Here is a 17509-nt window from a genome sequence, read left to right on the forward strand (position 1 = left end):
CCACATTGCATTATAAATCTGCTGTGTGTATGAGCTCATCATTAACATCACTCCATTTATAAGGGCATAGGACTGTTTTTCTTCACATTGCCAGTTTAATTCATAGGACCCAGACAAGGGATCATTTTAGAGATAATTGGCAGTCAGGACTAATACTGACCACTATTTAGCCACATTGCTTCAGAGTAGTAGCTAAGATAAGTTAGCAGATGTAGGATATATCTTTGGATAAAGGGAGCAGTGCTTACCAGGGATGCCTTGAAGAAGCTGAGCAGAAGGGTGGTATATTTCTTCCAGGAAGGCACAAAAAAGGACATCAGGAAACAGAAAATGCAGAATTCAACATCTTGAGAATCTCCACTTTCATTTTATGAGAAAACAAGTTTTGAGCCTTTATAGTTGCAGAAATGCCTTCAAAGTGTGTGCGGCGAATGCATTTTAAAATCTTAGGTGCCAGAGAGATGGTTGAATAAGATTTCCAGCTTGGGGAGGGGGTGTTTCCTCATCCCACCCCAATACTCACAAAACTAGAATATTGTGGAAAATGAAAACAATTTGCAAATGCAGAACAAGAGCTATAACCTTAAGGTCTGCAGATTGCATAATTTCATTTTACTTGTTGCAGACCTTGAATTTCCCGGGCACAGAATTTTAATTCAGTGGACATAGCCTGCTGATAACTCCTTCTTTCTCACTTTCTTTGCTACCTGGAAGGATGAGGCATCCAGAAGAATTAAACAGAATCACATGGGGCAAATGGGAAGACAGAAGAATTAACAGCTGCAATGATGCCTGGAACATACAAGCGAAGCTGCCCACAGCCCTTGTGAATATTCAGATGCTCAGATTGGGTTCATACATGGACTTCAGCATGCATGGTGAAGGATGAATACAAAACAGGGCAAACACATTTAAGATATAAAGATTTCCTAGATGACTTTTTTTTTCTTTTTTGCATGTGCAGGTTTCTTTGATGGAGAATTGTTTTATGTGCACATTCATTTTGAACACTCCACACTTTGTCAGTTTGCTGCACAAGTAATCCTTTAAAAGGGCAAGAATATCATGAAGCTGGGGAAAGATTCAGCTGCCTGCTGAGAAACATACAGGGGGGAGAGAGAAGGTCATAAGGACTGAGGCTATAAATCTCGGAAAGTTATTGTTGAACCAATGTAGAATTTCTCCGTGTTTTGCGTTAAGTTTAACATGACAGACAGTTCTTGTGTGGCGGCAGGACCTAAACCAAAGTTTGCTTTTCTTCTCAATCTTCCTTGAAATCACAGAGGCTCAGGCAGAACTGCCTGCTTCCTTCAGGTATAAGGGGGATTTCTTAATGCTGCTTTGTGATATGAAAGCCAGGCATTATCGTCCATAAAATTTGCATGAAAGTGCACAGGCATCAAACCCAACAGCTCTGAAGAAATAGAACCTGTTTTCTAGGTCAGGCTGTTCCAAAGAAGTAAGTCCTGTGCTTCCCTTGACGGGTACCTACAGAGGGGTTTCAAAAGTAACCACTTCTGTTTTGGGTCTGGGGCATCCCTCAAGCTGTGGAATTCCCTCCCCACAGAGGTGCAACTAGCACACACATTGGATAGTTTTTGTCCTATGTTGAATATGCACCCCTTTTCCCTTTCCCATGGCATCGGAGAGGTGTATATTTTAGGACCCACCCTATTGTTCTGATTGTAAATTGTTTAAACTGATTTTAACATTGCAGTTTTACATTCTTGTAACTGGCCTTGGGACATTATGGTGAAGGATAGGGAATAATAATAATAATAATGGCAGCATGGTTGTCTGTGATATATTCATAGAATTGTAGAGTTGTAAGGGACCCAAGGTTCATCTAGTCCAACCCCTTTCCAATGCAGAAAAAGGGTTACTGGTAAAGAAATATTTGAAATAGTTCACTGCTATGACCATGGTTGCGATTATGGTCTTTACATTTTATATGGTTTAAATTTGCTTTAAATGTTGCGAGCAGCCATGAGAAACTATTGTGATTTGGATGGAAGCCAAACAAATACATAAATAAATAGTTGGTCATGCAGCCAGCTTGGAAGGGCCTGGTGTGTTTTCTTGTGTAGCAAGACACATTTCTCCAAGAGATAAGTTGAGAACAGAGGGACGTAGGAAGGTGCCTTATGCTGAGCCATCTCAGCATGCATTAAGTCATCTAGATCAGTATTGATTTTCACTATGGCCATGGAAGGAATTCTCCAAGGTTTCATACATAGAACACCAAAATCCTGGCAACTGTGTGTGTGTGTGTGTGTGTGTGTGTGAGAGAGAGAGAGAGAGAGAGAGAGAGAGAGAGAGAGAGAGAGAGAGAGAGAGAGAGATCTCCAAGCTTCAGTGCCTATCTCTTAAACTCCTTCTCGCCATCTTGTTACCCAAGCAGAAGTGATCTAAGAGACCCAAGAGAGAAATGACAAGTGCCAGTCTAGAAAAGGAAGGAGCAAAGAGGAAAACTTCTTTAAAATGTGCCTGATTCATTAAAGACCTTGCAAAGACTTCGACACCAAACTGGGAGGCGTAGCTAATGCAACGGAAGAGAGAATGAGGATTCACTCTTGGAGTCCCTTTTAACTCTACAATTCTATTATTCTCTTGTTCTAGTAATACATGTTAAAAGGATCCAGGGGTCATAGCAGACCACAAGATGAACATGAGTCAACAGTGTGAGGCAGCAGCAAAAATAAGTAAGAATAGTCTAGGCTGCATCAACAGAAGTATGGTGTCCAGATAAAGAGAAGTAATAGTATCACTCTAATTCTGCCTTGGTCAAACAACACCCGGAATACAGCGTCCAGTTCTGGGCACCACAATTTAAGAAACATATGACAAGCTGGAACATGTGCAGAGGAAGGCAACCAGGGTGATCAAGTGTCTGGAAACCAAGCCTCATGGGGAAGAGTTGATGAGCTGAGGATGTTTAGCCTTGACAATAGGAGACTGAGAGGAGACATGAGAGCCATCTTCAAATATCTAAAGGGCTGTTATGTGGAAGATGGAGAAAGCTTGTTTTCTACTTCTCTGGGGACTAGGATTCATACTAATTGTTTCAAGCTAGATTCCAACTAGACGTCTTACTTCTGATAGTAAAAGCTGTTTGGCAGTGGTACAGACGCCCACGGGAGGCTGTGGACTCTCCTTCCTTGGATGGCCTTCTGGAATGGATGCTTTAGCTGAGATTCCTGCATTGCCGGGGTGTGTGGATTAGAGTAGCCTTGGGGTGCCTTCCAACACTATGATTCTACGGGGTGTTTAATTGCTTAAGCATAGCAGTTCGACTTTCTTTATTGAACTTGGTATTGTTTTTATCTGCTTCAAGAAGTTCTAGCACAAGTGGGATGAAAATGTTTCTCCCCTGCACAAACCCAAAATCAGTTCCATAGGGTTGAGGGACACTCTTGAGAAGATTTCGGGGGCACTGTTGGTGCAAGGGGGGGGGGAGGAAATAAAAGTGCTGATGTACCAGAAGATCTCCACTGGCGCTGTTTTGGATGCAACCCTTCGTCTGGGAAGCTGGGTATGGATTTAATAAATGGAACAGGCACACAATCCCATCCCTTCAACAGGTAAGAGTTACTTACTTACTCATTGCGTGGATATGCGCTGAATATTAATGATGCACTTGTGGCAGTGAAAGATGGCTTTTCTTTCACATCTGGTTCAAATAATTTCTCCACCTTGAAGCATTCGACCTGTGCAGCATTGCAGCTGGTGGAGAGTCCAAGTCTGCAGAGTAACAAATTTGCAGCCTCTGAGAAGATACGATTACATCTCAGTCATTTGACATGATGAAGGATTTAAGTCCTCGTGTGGGAATTCCTTTTTTTTTTAAGAGACGCTATAAACATTAAGGAAATATTAAAGATGTTATCCATGGGCAATAAAGCCATGTGCCAAGCCTAGAAAGGCCATACCAAACCTTCAGCTGGGCTAAAGTAGTAGCAACTCTATGCATGTTTATTCTGAAGTGTTCCTCCATGGGATCAACTGAGTTTCTTCCAAGTGAGCAGGTTTAGGATTGCAGCCTTAATTTATCATCAAAGTTTGTTCCAATGCCTCTAGACAGGTTAACAGTATGTGATTAAAAATTTAAACCACATATAAAAGGCTTAACTGTTATATAAAGTAAATTAGAGGAGCTTAATCCTGGTTGCTCAATGCCAAAGATTGGTTTTTAATTGGGAGGGTAGTTAGCTTTTTCTGTTCTCATGCTTTAAGTGGGCTAGGTAGGATTTTCCCCTGAAATAGATTTCCAAATGAGTATTTTAGTTTTAGTTTATTGCTTTTTATATAACTTGTCTTAAGGGCTTTCTTATTTCCATATTTATTGTGTAAATACTTTGAGACACCTTAGTGGGAAATTGTGGGTAATATTAAGAGCGATAATAATGTTTGCAATTAAAACAATTTCCCACTCCTGAAATATATCCAAACTTTGACAAACCTTATTTGATAACATACCATCATCAATGTACATGGCATTTTACACAATAATATTAAAAAAGATGAGATCCTTCAAAAATATAAACTTCATTTAGATATAGAAGGATTCCAAGCGGAGGGGGAGACTACAGTAAGGGTGGTTGAATCTTAAAATTTTGGTTTCAGTTTCTGATTCCCCCCCCCCCCCGCCCCAGCCCACATTCAGTTCCACACAATTCCACATCAGTATGTGACATTTTAAAAGTACTCATGAAAATTCATCACCATTTCAGTGGCAATTTCTCCTCATATACACATATCTGCAGGCAATTTTTGTCTAATATACTCAATTTTGTATATAGTACATTTTGTGTATACTGTTTTCGCTAATATATGCATTTCCATGTACAATTTACTCTAGAACATGCATCTTTCGACACATTACTTGATTAAAGAACAACACTGCAAAATTCAGAGAAATGTGAATTTCAAAGGATAGCTGCAGTTTGGTTCCTGTTCTTGTGCATCTTTGGAAAGTTGTCTTTAAATGTGAAGTGTACCGAATTTCTCCCCCATGCCCAAAAGAATAATAGGGAAGAATGTCACAGTTATGTCACATTAAATTAAAATAATAATAGCAGCAGAAACAGAACAAAAACAAAGGCGTCTTTGGATCACAGAATTGTAGAGTTGGAAGGGACTACTAGAATCATCTGGTCCCTGCAATGCAGAAATCTTTTGCCCAATCTTTTACTTGAACCCATAGCCCTGAGATGAAGGATCTCGTGCTCTGCAAACTGAGCTCTTCCCGGACTTGAGAGAAAGAAGACAATATTTCAATTGATCTTTCTGCCAAAGGCATGTCTACAACAGAAAGTCTTCTCTATGTGTGGAAGCTCCAAACACAATTTAGAACTCTGATCACCTACATGTGTCAAGAAGGCTCCCTGCTGCAAACATCATTGTCAATATGACATCAGTTGGAGGGGGGGCAGAGCTAAAGATACAGCCCCAAAAGCTCTGGTTTCAACACATTTGCCTTCTGCACATGAGGAACACATGAAGAGGTGTTAGATGTGAAAAGGAAGCAGGCTAAGCAAGCCTCCTAAGCTGCAGAGTACCACAGTCTGGGAGTTTCAGCAGAGAAGGTCCAACTTGTGTACCCCACCAATTGCACCTCTTTGGGGGGTGAAATATGGAGCAAAATACACCTTTTGCCTATCATCCATGCTGCCACTATTGTGGAAGGGGATTTGTTGGCTACCCTACCTCCTACCTACTCCCCATTATGATGGGCTGGGAGTGGGAAAGAGCTTACCCTTGTTTTAAATGGCTGTAACATGCCCTGGGATGTTAGAATTAATGGTGATGGTGATGATGGTGACTTAAAAAAATTATACAGTATTTTCTTCTACAGGTGTGATGAATCCCAGATGGGAGTAATGGTACCCCATGTAATAGGAGCACATTAAATCCCAGTTTCTTGGTCATATTAGGGTATGGCCAGAAGTGCTGTGTGTGTGTGTGTGTGTGTGTGTAGAAGTTTTCAATTATCCTGTAATATCTCAGAAATGTCTGGAAGTAAAATTCCAACTGGCATGTCAAGAATTGGAAGCCTCAGTTGGCACTTCTGAAATTATTCATAGTGAAATTTTGAATACATCCAAACTCCACCAGTTCACATTAGAGTTGAGACATTATGCCAAAGTCTGGCAGAGTGTGAAGAGCTCAGCAAACATATGGCTGCACTGGAGGAAGTCTAAGCAGTAATGACCAGAATGATGTGGTTCAACAAGGTCACACACTCAACCAGCATAGACGGCTGTTTTTCTAATCTCAGAGATGTTACAAATTCCAACCAGCGCAGCTGATGTTATGTAGGTGGGAGATTCAAATGGTTTCCATGTTGCCTCCTTTTCAGAATGGCCCTGCTCAGCGTGAGGGGATTCTACAGCTACAGATCACAGCATTAGGTCTCTATAAACAAGAACACCAAGTTTTCACAAATTCGTCTGGCTAGTCTCACAATTGTGGTGCAAAAAATATGCATCTTTCTCAGACTTTTTGCAACGAGTGGTGATAAAATACTGGCAGTGCTTCTCTCTAAGGGCTAGCAGATGAGACCAATCTGTGAACCAGTTTTGCCTCTGTCTTCTGATCACTAGGGGGGCTTAGGCAAATCACTATCTCCCAGCCTCAGGCCGGAATCTGTAACTCTAATAATAGTGACCTACCTTCTAGGGTTGTTACAGAGATTACGGGGATAATGCTTTGAACACTCTAAGGTATTATTAGAACAAACATTTCTGTAAGTGGTTTCCATCACCAGAAGAATAATTGCAGCATGAATTGTTTTGTTAATTATTATATTTTGCTGTTCTTAATCCTGAACCTCTGGGCACTTCAGTCTGGTTTGGTCTACTTGGGGGATAGTTGGAATAGGAAGCAAAATTATTTCCTACATATTCTTCTTTTAGCTTCTCAATAAATTAAATTGGTGGTTTTGAAGTTTTTCTGCCTACTTGCTACTCTATGTCTCTAAACAGAGCTTCCATGGTCTTTTCTGATACAACCAATCTTAGTGTTTATAAGGTGGTAGAAGTCGTGGAACTTATCAGCCAGCTTGCCAAGGTCAGCGTATGAGTATAGCCCCGCTTTATTAGACTTTGGAAGAGTTCCCATTTGGAGGTACGTTTTCAAATGCATAAACCTCACTTGGTAAAATACCACAACCTTCTAGCAACTTCTAAAGCAAAAAAAATAAAAATAAAAAAGGCCCCTGCCTTCACCTCATTCATCAGCATAAATCTAACTTGGATCACCATTTATGCCTCCTCCCTCGGCAGTTGAGCCGACACTCAGAGGTAATTGCTAAATTTCTTGTCTCCGGGGAGCCCTTCATAGGGACTGCTACTGTACCAGCTCAGTGAGAGTCATTCCTATCTTATTGGGCATTTGCCAGTAAAAAAAGAGAGAGACTTTCTCTATAAAAGCCACAGAGTTTTAAAACTAATGACGACAATAAATAATTCCAAGGAGACCCTCAGCTTGCTTTTTTACTCTCAGTCTGGGATCTCATTACAAAGGAGAACAAAATTTGACCACAACCAACTCAAGCCACATTTTGACAAAAGGATGACACAGTCATGCCTCTCAGCAGGATGTCACATTTGTACCTCAAATAGGTGGGGTGCAATTTGTTTTTTTTTTTTAGAATACAGAATCTTTTTTTAAAAAAAATCCACCTTTTCCATGAAGCTTTTGCTTTTTCACAAACGCATGCACTGGTCTTCATTCCCAACTGAAAAGGACCCTAAGGTTGCAACCCTGTTTATCTGCTTACTTGGGAGAACAAGCCACTTTGAACTCCATATTGCTTATTTCAGATTAAACATGTGTAGGTTTGCATTGTCTGTAAGTATATATAACTGCAGCCACTCACATTCATACTTTTTTTTACCGTTCAGTAGACCCTGATGTTGGGAAAGATGGAGGGCACAAGGAGAAGGGGACGACAGAGGACAAGATGGTTGGACAGTGTTCTCGAAGCCACCAACATGAGTCTGAGCAAACTACAGGGCCTGCTACTACCTGCCAAGAATAAGCCCCTTTAAGAAATGTTGCTACCCAATTTCATCCCTCTCAGTCAAATGTTCTTTCCTTTCCTTTCCTTTCTTTTTTCTTTCCTTTCCTTTTCTTTTCTTGTCACACTAGGTTCTTTGCAAAAGAAGCTTCCTCAAATATTTAATGGGGGGCAAAGGCACCTAGGCCTCTAGGAGTTGGCTGCTATGCCTAGGACAATTCAAGAAAGCAAAATATTTTTTCCTTGTTTTCCTCCTCTGAAAACTAGGTGCGTCCTATGGTCAGGTGTGTCCTTTGGAGCGAAAAATACAGTATATATAGAAGTCCATCTGTACTCCTCAAAATAACTTAGGTTCTTAATGAGGCTTGGCACAGAAAACCAACTATAAGTATTGGGGGGGGGAGCATACCAGAACCTCTGTAATTCAAAACATCATGATGAAAATCGCTTTGAAGTCCAAGCCAGGGACTGCAGGGTTTTTTCCTCAGTCTTCTTCAGTCCAGACTATGTCTGTTTATTGTCCAAATCTGATTATTTTATGAATCAGATATTTCCGGCTATGAGAGTGGCTTTGGAGAGTGCCAGCCGTATTGTGCCCTGACCCAGTGTCCTGCTGCTTGCACCTTGATGCAAGCTGACAATCTCTGACAATCTGCAGGTCTATGAGACAGTCCTCCCCCACCCTGGGGAGTCTGCCAGGGCTAATTACCCCCATTATCAGCCCTTAATTACTGGCACGGCTGGGGTCCGATCGTGTGGGAGTCAGCCATTTCTCACTGCTGGAAACAGGAAGCTCTAGTCAATAAACCATTCTGATGTTATTCCTTCGCTTAATTTTCTTTATTTTTTGCAACCACTGATCTGTTCAAACTTTCGTCTTCATAGTACTGTGTGAAATAATTTCCCCTGCTGTCCACATTCCAACAATTCCATTTTCAATTTCTGTCAACAGGAGCCATAATACGTCACAGTTACAGACAAAAAGACACCATTAGTTCCGGGCAGCCATCCAGAATTCCCCTCCGTCTCGCACAATCTCCCAACATGCTGGTACCTCTGCAAAAGCAAAGTAGCCCCAATCAAGAATTTTTTCCTTCCTTCCACAGAGTAGATAGCAGCAGTGTTCTTTCAAACCCTCTTGCATATTTCAAACCGTTGCCTTTCGGGGGAGGTTTACCAGGTAAAACTGCAAATACATATATATCAAAAGAGAATATAAAAGGCTCACCTCCCCTGGGGCTATACAATTAATCCATCAATTAATTCAATGAGTGGGTCAGTCCTTTGTACTGTTGTTTCTGCTCCTCAGTGATCTTTAGTTTCATTTTCTAACCAAGGAGATATTTTAACTGCGTCACAGTCCACCATTAATCCCGGGCAGATATCCAAAACTCTGTCTTGGCCTCCTTCCAGCTGTTAATGAGATGATGCCTCCATACTGAAACGATAGCTCCTTTCCTTTCATCTTTCTCTTAATGAATCATAGTCAAAATTTCACGCAGTTCGTTTCGTAAGATAGCATCCACTAACATATTTCAAGCCATTGTGTTTTGGTCCCGAAAAAAGTCTTTCCCCAGATCAAATCCTTCTCGGTGGCTGATTAAATTAGTAAGTTATTTTATCTCCGCTGGTTCAGAGCATGCCTGTTAGTTAAGTATGAATTTTTATCTTAAAAAACAGGTGTCCGTTGCTCATGGCGCTGGCTTTGGAGAGTTACCACAACCATGCAGCTTACACCCAGCGTCCCCTGCCCGCCCCCTCTTCCTTCTGGATGGGCAGCAGGTATTGGACAATCTGCAGGTGGAGTGCCCCCCCCCAACCCTGGGGTTGGAGTTGGGAGGATAATTACTCCCATATTATCCTCAATTACCAGCACAGAAGGGCTCCAGTGTAATTGGCTTTTGTTTTCCTTTAGGTCTCAGTCCAGGCATCCCCAAACTGCGGCCCTCCAGATGTTTTGGACTACAACTCCCATGATCCCTAGCTAACAGGAACAGTGGTTGTGGAAGATGGGAATTGTAGTCCAAAACATCTGGAGGGCCGAAGTTTGGGGATGCTTGTCTCAATCGTTTGAGAGCTATAGATCACAAAATGGTGAAATAACATTTTGTGAAAGGCTAGAATAATAATAATATTTTTAAAAAATATATATATATCCTGCCCATCTGAAGTGCTCTGTTTTAGGTTTTTATTTCAGTGGACTCAAGCAAGGCTTAATTCTTCTCTGGATTGCATTGAAACTACACCTGGCTTCCCCCTGAAAATCAGCTGCTAGGGGTTGAGAGCAAGACACAAGGAAATATGGGAATATTTTCAGAGCTAAACTGCAAGAAACTTGCTAAGTGCCTAGAAGCCCTACACAGGCAGTTAATATTACAATTCTTCTTAAGCAGCCATTTCCCCGTCCCTTCCCATTGTGCCCCGCCCCTTTCCCTGCAAGGGTTCAGGTGAGTGCAAAAGGCCTTGGGGCGCAGCAGGCTTTGGGGGGGGGCTGAGGGAAGATGCAATTCCAGTGGGTAGGTTTTCTATGAGGATTGTGTGCACTGAATTCTTTAAAATCTTTGTATTTGTACCATAGAGATAGAAAACTGTGGTGGCTTTTAACCTTTACTCTTTTTAATCTGTTCCAATTAGCCTTTTCGAGGCCCTGCTGTTGTATTTGGGAGTTCTTCTTTACAAAGTATTCCAGGAGCCAATCTCACAGCACAATGATAGCCCCTTCTGACCTTGGATTATATGAATCTGTGTTTATGTTTATACTTTGCAGAAAACTCAAGAACAGGTCGCTGCTCCCGAGCCAGTATGGCATGGAGTAATGACTGCGAGAGCGATAAGAGGAAATGATGGACGATAAGCGAGATGAGTAGGTGATGGGGTAAGTGGCAAGTGTTTGTCTTTCTTGTATAATGTATAGCCCAACACTAAGTGACCATGCAGCTGGCATGCTGAGAAAATTTTGCATAGACCTGCAGTTACATCGGGGGAAAGAGAGAGAACGGAAAGCATAAGCGAGCAAGTAGTTTGAGACACTGGACTTAATGATCTTTAGTAAGGGGGGGGCAACAATTTTCACAATAATTGTGCTTGCACCAGAGCTGAGCCTTGTTCACTTGCTTTGCAAGGCTTCATGCAAGTGTCAGTGGTAATTAGCAGCACAAAGTTAGCAGCAGCTTATGGAACCAGACCATTAGGACAGTGCAACAACAACAACAACAACAACAACAACAACAACTTATTATTTATACCCCGCCCATTTGGCTGGGTTTCCCCAGCCACTCTGGGCGGCTTCCAACAGAAAAATGAAAAATGAAAAAATTCAATCCATTTCATACCAATGGCAAACTTAGTTGGTCTCTAAGGTGCTACTAGAATGAATTTTTAAATTTTGTTTCCATTTCAATGTTGCATTGCTGAAATGTGTACCGTATTCCCTTGAACTCTGCTTAACTGAGGTGATGACAAGAGCCATTGTTCTTCTTCCAGTGATCACTATTAGTCGTCTTGTCTCTCGTGTATAATTGATCAGACATGAATATCATGTTCTTCACTTATTTCTCATCCACAAGAAGGAGCAATGCAGACACGAATTTCTCCATCAAGCAGACATCAAGAAGAAGCTGGACATTCTAAGGAGAGACACAGTTTATGTGTTTACTTAAAATGTAAATCTTAGGTTGCAGAAAATATGTTTGAGGTTTCTTTTGTGCAATTAGATTTGTTTAAAGAGAAAACAGAATTCTTCATAAAGGCCAAGAGTTACTGTATCAGATGTTTTTAGAAATGCTTACTTTAATTGCAGTTTAATGGTTTTCGTTTCTCTCCTATGTGTTTTGGGGAGGGTCTGGCAATGACTGACAGTTGGCATTTTCCACTGTTCTTAAATATCACTGGCAGTAGTTGGTTTTTTCATTGGGACAGGTGTGTGGAGAACACAGAGAGAGCAGTCAGTGTGGTGTAATCTTCTATACCAAATACATCAGCAAAAGAAATGAATCCAGGTATCTCTTACAATGTAGAGTGCAAAGCTAATTCAGTATAAGGCAGATTCCTGGGAAAGGTGCAGAGGTGGTGAAGGGTTGAGCTGCTGTACAAACACACACACCGTTTCATCATTACAGATCTACCCATGAACCCGTGTGTGTGTGTGTGTGTTTCTCATTCATTCATTCACTCACACTCTCTCTCACACACAAACACGACACACAGTACAATATATGGATTTATGACTACAGATCATATCCTGTCCCATTGGTCAACATTCTCTCTTTCTTTTGCAAAAGTCATACTTACAGACAAACACAGACACAGCTCACCATGCAATACAAGATCTCTCCTCTTTGAAGAGGGGAGACTTTGCGAGCAGGATCTGCTTCCCACACTAAGCAGGGGGGCGTGTTTTCGGCCCCCTGCTCCAGCCTATCCCTGCTGCCGCGCCAAGCCTCTTGGCTGGCCAATAGGGCCGGCTGGGGGCGGGATTTGACTACATTTAAGCCGGCACGGCAGCATTCAAATCCTCTTTCTGCTGTTGCAGGTCCTCGAATCGCAATAAGCTATTGCCAGAACGCTGTCGCTGTTAATAAAACTAATATCATTTATGTACATTATTGGGGTAGCCACAAATCCATTCATAACCATATCTGCTCAGCAATAGATCCCATTCAGTAAGAGTAGATGTGGAAACTAAACAGACCAAATGGAATCAGGGAAATTTATCTTATTTACATAGGAAATGCATTTTGCTACTGATGCTACCAAATGAAAGGTCTTTTGTGAGATGGGCTGGAAAGAGCCTACATTTTGTCCTATCCAGTAGAATAAATATTCAACTTTTAAGTCTGCCCATCAATTAGCACAAGCATTCTGAAAATAGAAGGGATGGTGGCAATTAGTCTCTTGGTGAATGTTTGCTTCATGGAAAACTTGTGTGTTTGAAAATACTCCAAGCTAGTTAGATGATCTAAATATATCTAAATTTCCAAGGCTTCTACTATTGGATATTCACAAATGTGTGGCTTAATATACACTGAATTTAATTTTTTGTAAAACAACAACAACAACTTATTATTTATACCACCGCCCATCTGGCTGGGTTTCCCTAGTGACTCAGAATTATGCAACAAACAAATAGTACTAGCAGAAATTAGATACTGTATATTCCTGCGTATAAGGCTACTTCTTAACCCAGGAAAATCTTCTCAAAAGTCGGGGGCCGTCTTATACGCCGGGTTGTATTTCTTATACAGTGAGTATATCCCAAACTCTATATTTTAACTGGGAAAGTTGGGGGTCGTCTTATATGCCCAGTCATTTTATATGCTGGAATATACGGGTAATTAATTTCAGTTCACCAAATCTTAGGAAATTATGGATATTTTCTGAGAGCAAATAAGAGCAGGGTAATAAGCAAAGTTATTGTTTATTGCCTATGGAAAGTGACTTAGTCCACATTGCTTAAGATTAGTAGACCTAATCTGTAAGGGACCCAGGTGGCGCTGTGGGTTAAACCACAGAGTCTAGGGCTTGCTGATCAGAAGGTCCGCGGTTCGAATCCCTGCGACGGGGTGAGCTCCCGTTGCTTGGTCCCTGCTCCTGCCAACCTAGCAGTTCGAAAGCACCTCAAAGTGCAAGTAGATAAATAGGGACCGCTCCAGCGGGAAGGTAAACGGCGTTTCCGTGCGCTGCTCTGGTTCACCAGAAGCGGCTTTGTCATGCTGGCCACATGACCCGGAAGCTGTCTGTGGACAAACGCCGGCTCCCTCGGCCTATAGAGTGAGATGAGCACCGCAACCCCAGAGTCGGACACGACTGGACCTGATGGTCAGGGGCCCCTTTACCTTTACCTTTAGACCTAATCTGAGTCAAATTGATTGATATTTTTGTTGCGTATATTTCAACAATCCCAAAGTTTGAGAGCCAGTGGCACAGACATCGTAAAAGTGTGGTAATCTGTTGTAGAACAACCCCGTTGAAGATAATAACAGTGGTTACCTGGACAGCCCATGACAGCTCAAGCTTCAGGACTCAAAAATATAGGTCTGCCACTGTCCGGGGCTGGTGGCCATTCACTGCATTGGCAGCACTAAAGTGACCTCTCCGAGGCAGAGGCCTGGGCAGTGTGGGGGGAGGTCCTGAGCTGCCCAGGCAACAGCACCTCTCTCAGCCTCGATTTGTGGTCCAAAGGAAAGCAGGCTTCTGGAGTTGCTGGAAGGAAGCCTACAATCTGCCATCCAACCATTTTAGGGACTCCATTCTGGATTTGCTTAGGGTTTACTCCTGAACCTTTAGTTCTCCCAAAGATATCCTGCAAGGCCGTGTAGGTTTAGGACCAGAGTCTTTTATTTCCTGTATGGGCTCCCTTTCCAGGTTGACAAGCCACATCTGCACCTAAATCCATCACTAATGCACTATTACTGTGTCCAGAACATGTTGCAGAATACAGTCACATTAAAACACCAGTATGAAGAAGCCCTTAAAATGCATTCCTAATCGTTCTTTGGGAACTGGCTTCGGCATCTCATACATTAGAAAAGCCTTACTGGGTTTGGTTTCACTCAAGAACTTCCACATTGGAGCTCCCTAGTGAACCAAATTACGTCAGTGCAGGTCAGGGGATCAGCAGTGATTTTCAAATTGGATTGGCTTGGATTGGTTACGCTCCAGTTTCCAACTAAGAGTGCAGTGTTGTAGCTGAAGGTAGGGCTTGAAGACAGTGCTACAAGGGGGGGGAGGTCACCTGATGTCGTGGTGATGTTTGACAGGTGATCAGCTCCATCCATCTTTCAAAGTGGTGCTCCGGGATGGGTGACCTCAGGATACAGACTCCTGGGCTGAAAAGGTTGCCCACCCCTGCTTTGCCCTACTTGTCCCCTCTCTAATATTCACTTAAATGATAAGATGGCTCTTACATAACAGTGGTACCTCAGGTTACAAATGCTTCTGGTTACCAACACTTCAGGTTTTGAACTCCGCTAACCCGGAAGTAGCTGCTCCTGGTTGCAAACTTTGCCCCAGGATGCAAACGGAAATTGTGTGTCGGATGTACGCGCACAACGGGAGGCCCCATTAGCAAAAGTGCATCTTTTAGGAATGGTTTCAGCTTAAGAATGGACCTCTGGAACGAATTAAGTTTGTAACCAGAGGTACCACTGTAGAAGCAACACACAGTCCCCCAAATGATTTAAAGCAAATCTGCGAAAAACATTGCTAGTTGTCATGGAAAATCAGAACACTTGGAGGATATGGTCTACTCACAAGCAATCCCACTAAGTTCAATGGGACTTACTCCCGGATAAATGGGCACAGAATTGTAGCATGAATGATCTAAACACACCTGACTCAGGGATAATGGGGACTTATTCTACTCCAGTAAAAGGCAGCTGAAAGGAAGCGAGAAAAAAGGGATCGTATGGAGAGGCAGCAGGCAGCCACCTCTGCAGATAGATTCTTTGGGCCCATGTGGCCTTTAATTGTTTCATTTTGCAGTTCTTTCATGGCACAATGTTTAGAAATTACTCTTCTAATCTCACCTCATTTCCTGCACCACATTAATGGCCAAGGCCTAACTCAAAAAGTCAAAGAAAGGGTCAACAAGATTACCCTTCTATTTTCACACTGGCCTCTCCTGGCCAGTCTGTTACTATACGATCGACTTCGTTTGGCACAGCCTGGGTTTCACAGAGCGCTGCTGGCAATGGCTCACTGGGCTCCTCTGTTCCATCTGTCTGCAAATAAACAGAAGTCAATCTATGGGGTCTATTTTGAAGAGATAATTCTCTCAGGACCAGTTCTCCTCAGACGGCGGTCAGTGAAGCCAGCCTGAATTTCAAAATTGTTCATGCAGTACTTATAGCTAGCTAAGCTGCTGTAAAAGAACCAGTCATAGGTTTGGAGGACTCCGGGGACAGGTTATTAGAAGACAGGGGGCATCATGAGCTGCATGATAATTAGAAGAGTTTGCAAAGTACTAATGGTTTTATGATGGAACAGTGAAAAGGAGGGGAAAGCAGAGGGAAATCTTTTAACAGAATGTAGACTTCTGCTTCTTCTGCCAGCCAATGGAAGGTTTACAGTGTTGGAGAAGGAAATAACGTTTGAGTTAGATGAGCAATGAGACCAATCCCGCTTGCAACCCTGGCCTCACTACGTACAAAGTGAGCCATCCCTATCTGTGGTAAGATTTCTGGGGGTGTTCATAGGATTTGGATGAATTCTGAATCCTGAGCTGAAGTCGGGTGCGTGGGAAATATTTTTGACTTGTCAAAAGCAAAGCAGGTTCTGCATGAGGTAGCACAAGTCTAAGTGGGGAGCCCTAAAGTGTCTTGGGGCAGCATCTCAGTGACCCAGACTTCCCCAGAATGCTATGCACCTTCTGAAAATAATGGCTTTAAGCTTACCTCATAAACCACATGGAATAACACTAAGATGGGAGACAGTGAACACTAGACTGGGAAGAGAAAGGAGGAGGAGTTCTGTTGTGACTAACAGATCAAACTTTTAATTAGAGGGAATGAATTTACCCCAAAAGTGAATCCCTTTTAGTTCTTCCCATACCAATATAAACTTCAAAGGTGCCTAGCATAAAAGCCTCTGGATTTAATTGTCTTTAGCTCAATGGTTTTTCCTAGGGACACCAATTTTCAGACCAATTACCCACAAAATACTAGATTGGGATAGGTAAAAACAGAACCAAACCGTAATGGCTGACATTGTAGCAAAACCACAGCAGCCATCCTTCTGAAATTTGGCCAGATTCATGCCCTCAAGGAAGGATGAAGTTACGGATGTTTCCTTGGGGCGGGGGGGGGCGTAATGTAAAGGGGCTCAACGCAAAATCCTCTGGACTTACTTTCCTGTAGTTCAGTAGGCTATATCCACTCTGGAAAGGCTGGGATATCTGCAAATTCCATTCACTTCTTCCCAAAGAACAAAATTAAATAAGATCTCAATAGTGAATGAGGGGAATGAAATGGATGCAGATGAACCACCTAAACATTAGAAAGAACTTCCTGGACTTCCGGTCTGCCGCGCTGGAATGGAGGCCGCGCTGGAATGGAATGGAGGTTTCTGGCATCGCGGAGGGGGGGGAATCCGCGGGGGCACGCGGATCCCCGTAAATACCCCTGGTTGAGCGTCCAGGGGGCAAATTTTGCCTGGCAGAGCTCCAGAAGCGACTCCTCAGCTGCCCAGGAAGCCCGCAAGAGCTCCTGAGAGCCAGCCGAGTGGCAGTCGCGGGAGCCATTTTAGGCATACCATCGTTACCTCCAAGAAGCGAAGCTCCGAGCCTCCAACCTGCAGGCGGTGGATTCTTCCTGAAAAAGTTACGATCTGGACGAAGTAAGTTGAAATCAATCAATTTGGAACAAGAATTTGGCAGTGGGAGGCGGAGATTAAAAAGGGAAGTCATCTCCCCCCGATTGAGTAACTAAAGATCGCAGCAAGCTAGAAAACCCAGAAATGCTGTAAAAAGAACTTTTTCCTGAGGCAGAGTAA

General features: G+C 42.6%; 1 long non-coding RNA gene across 1 annotated transcript; it reads right to left on the reverse strand.

Annotated features, from left to right (window-relative positions):
• Positions 1 to 3821: 3821 nt before the first annotated feature.
• Positions 3822 to 15652, reverse strand: LOC132592688 (uncharacterized). The gene is made up of 3 exons (XR_009558220.1): positions 15617 to 15652; positions 11444 to 11646; positions 3822 to 3853 (listed from the first exon to the last, which is right to left on the reverse strand). It is a non-coding gene; the product is annotated as an uncharacterized LOC132592688 (long non-coding RNA).
• Between the last annotated feature and the right edge of the window lie 1857 nt (positions 15653 to 17509).

Source organism: Zootoca vivipara, chromosome 9 (genome assembly GCF_963506605.1).
Source record: "Zootoca vivipara chromosome 9, rZooViv1.1, whole genome shotgun sequence".
Taxonomy (NCBI): Eukaryota; Metazoa; Chordata; class Lepidosauria; order Squamata; family Lacertidae; genus Zootoca; species Zootoca vivipara.